The sequence below is a fragment of the Tasmannia lanceolata genome, unplaced genomic scaffold (assembly GCF_043159265.1).
Source record: "Tasmannia lanceolata isolate RefF3 unplaced genomic scaffold, GAP_Taslan_0.1 ptg000002l, whole genome shotgun sequence".
Classification (NCBI taxonomy): domain Eukaryota; kingdom Viridiplantae; phylum Streptophyta; class Magnoliopsida; order Canellales; family Winteraceae; genus Tasmannia; species Tasmannia lanceolata.
Window position 1 is genome coordinate 32,420,728 of NW_027518679.1, and position 3,479 is coordinate 32,424,206.

Genomic DNA, 3,479 nt, shown 5'->3' on the forward strand with positions numbered 1-3,479 from the left:
TAGCCTTTCATCTCCTTGCTCTCTTTTTCTTTTAAAATAAAAATATTTTTAAAAAATCCAAAAAGACCCGCGGGTTGACCCGACCCGTGTTTTTTCGGGTTGGGATCACCTGCGGGTCAGTTTTGACAGTTCACTAAAACTCAGATCCATACGCCGGCACAGGTCGCGTTTGCCAGGTCTACTCACAGCAACATGAACAGTTGGTGGGCCCAACAATTAAATTGTTGAAATGTTTGAACAAGGTAAGCCCCGCCAAACTTTTTCAAAATGAATTGTACGGCCCACACCATAGGATGATCCAAACCGTCCATTTGATGGGCCACAACGTAAATAGGTTGTGCCCCAAAATAACTGAACCTATAGATTGGAGGGTTGCGATCATCCTATGGAAAATGATTTTTGGGGCACAGCCTATTTACATTGTGGTCCATCATATGGACGGTTTGGATCATCCTATTGTGGGGTCATACAGTAACATTAAGGCCCAATTGTACACCATATGATGATCCAAGCCATCAATTTGCATAGGATGATCGCAACCCGATAGAGACCGGTTTTATAGTGTTGTACTAGTTGTAGACTAGAAGGAATCAAGGAAGGAGCGGAATATCACTGCCCCTGTTAAAACATGGTTGTGCTGATTTCATTTCCCTTTATTTAAACCTTGTTTTGAGATAATTTTAGTCTGGCAACCTTTTATTTTTGGTGGGTTCCGACTAGAAATTTAACAATGATGAAGACTGCTATTATGGAGACCAGAGTGGAACCGGAGTGGAACTAGGGGTGTAAACGAGCCAAGCCGAGCCGAGCTTGGCCAGGCTCGGCTCGGCTCGTTAAGCTCAAAAGCCAGGCTCGGCTCGGGCTCGGGCTCTAACCAGGCTCGGCTCGGCTCGGTCAGGCTCGCGAGCCTTATCGAGCTCGAATTATTTTAATTTTACACCCCTCATTTTCCCTGGCCAGCCCTATCTAGTGGTTTTTTTACTGCTCTTTTTACCCTAGGAGGGTGGTCCAAGTAACAAATGGGGTTCCAAAAAAGAAGTGACATATTTTGCCTCCCCCTTTCACTCCCTAGACATCCCTTTTAGTGTATATATTAATATATAATATATATATTTAAACATATTAAATTCTTAACGAGCCTTAACGAGCCGAGCCGAGCCGAGCCTGGCCTAACTCGGGCTCGGCTCGTTAAGCTTAACGAGCCAGCCCGGCTCGGCTCGTTAAGGATTCGAGCCGAGCTCGAGCGAGCTTCCGAGCCCGAGCCAAAATTGACACCCTTAAGTGGAACCTAAGAAAAATCCCCACATGTCACATGTCACATGCCATGTGAAGGATAGTTTTGTCATTTGAAGGCATAAAAATGCAAAAGATTGCAAAACTATGAATAGGCTATTTGTTCGGTTCCACTCTCGGTCCCCCTACTCCGTTACCGTATCATTATTCAATGAATGAATAAAGGTTTTCAAAAAGTATGGTACAGCCCACTCCATAGGATGATCCAAACCGTCCATTTGTTTTGCCACGACATAAATAGGTTGTGCCCCAAAAATCATATCTATAGGATGATCCTAACCCTCCAATCTAGAGATGATTCCACAATGTGCGATCCTTCTATTGATCTGAGGGTTAAGTTCATCCTATGGATGTGGTTTTTGGGGCACGGCCTATTTACATTATGGCCGAACACATAGACAGTTTGGATCATCCTATGGAGTGGACTGGACTGGACTAGACTACTCAAAAAAAAAAAGTACGGGTTTATACCGCCACCCGTCCTATAATTTCTGTATAACTCTGCATTAGGAGTGCAACTTGGGGCGGGCACAACACAAACCCAATGGTTTCAATACGATTTGAGCTCGGGTTGGGTTAGCATTTCGTCGGGTTGGATTGGGAAAAGACAACCCAATTTAATTCCGTGTTGGGTTACGGTTGAGGCCTTGGACAACCCGGCCCTACCCAAACGTAATCTCCATCATCTAATTTTATAGTGATTTTTAAAATTTTAGGGTTGTTTTTTGTTTTTTTTTTTGGCACAGGCTAACCCACACCCAACCTGACTCAGCCGAACCAGTTTTTTCCAAAACAGGTTAGATAGGTCAGGTTAGGGTTAGGGCTGACCATCCTCGACCTGAGGCTTGGGTGGGGTCGGGTTAGGGTTGAGAGAAGACTATCTCAGGTTCGCCTAGGTTTGCCCTAGACCCAACTCAATCCAGCCCGAGTTGCACCCCTAGGCCTCATGAATATTTGCCCATTTTAACCGAGAAAAAGATTTGAAAATAAGATTTTAGAGTCTGGATTGGCGTGAGAGTTTTAGAGAAAAAGATTGCATCCTGAAAAAATGCACCCATTTCTACAGCTTCGGTTTCAATCCGTTCTTAAATCCTGCAATTAAGATAAATGGGCTGTCAAACTTAAGACCCTCACCATACACAGCCTTCATCATCTTAATACACGTATCTCCACCACGAGATTTTCTTAGCTAAAAATAGTATCACTCTATTCAAAACGCCTTCAATCCCTCCCAATGTCAACTCCACGATATCTTACCCTTCCAAGATCTCCTCCCCTCAATGTAAAAACATTCCCTTTGCATTTATCTCTATAATAGTCAAAGACCCACAAAAGACCCATAAGCCATTTCTTCATTCTAACTCCTCTATAGGCCATTCTAAGGCATCTCTCTACTGGCCATGGCTCGTAAGAAGGTGAAGCTTGCATGGATTGCTAATGATTCTTCTAGGAGAACCACCTTCAAGAAGAGGAAGAAAGGTTTGATTAAGAAGGTAAGTGAGCTTAGCACCTTAACCGGCGTGGAGGCGTGCGCAATCATTTATGGGCCTGATGGGTCGGGCCCACAACCGGAGGTGTGGCCATCTGACCTTGACGCTGAACGAATCCTTCACAAGTTCAAGAGCATGCCTGAGATGGAACAAAGCAAGAAAATGATGAACCAAGAAGGCTTCCTTGTACAAAGGATTGCCAAATTGAGAGATCAATTGAAGAGGAAAGAGAGGGAAAACCGTGAAGCCGAGATGAGGATTCTAATGTACCACTGTCTAGAAGGGAAGGGGTTTCAAGGCGCGACAATTAACGATTTAAGTGACTTAGCGTGGTTGATTGATGCTAATATGAAGGCTGTGGGAGAGAGGATTGAATTAATCAAGAGATCGAATCGGACGGCCTTGGTGAAGCCAGAAGGAGGGACGGATAAAGCAGCCTTAGAGGTGGCTATGGGGGCTTTGCAAGAGCAACCATGGTTCGTGGAGGTGATGAACCCACATGAACATATGGGTTATGGAGGGGAGGAGATAATGGGTCCATTTGTGGACAATAATCAATGGTTGGATCTTTACTATCCTAATTTGGATAGGTTGTAAAAGATTGAACTTATGCTTCTTCATGTTTTGGCTTAGAGAGTACTATTTAGGCCAAGTTTGTGTAAATAAATAACTCAGTAGTTTCCTTTCCTTTTGTTA

General features: G+C 44.0%; 1 pseudogene; it reads left to right on the forward strand.

The window, feature by feature from the left end:
* The first annotated feature begins 2,649 nt into the window (after positions 1–2,649).
* Positions 2,650–3,479, forward strand: LOC143884226 (agamous-like MADS-box protein AGL80 pseudogene; annotated as a pseudogene).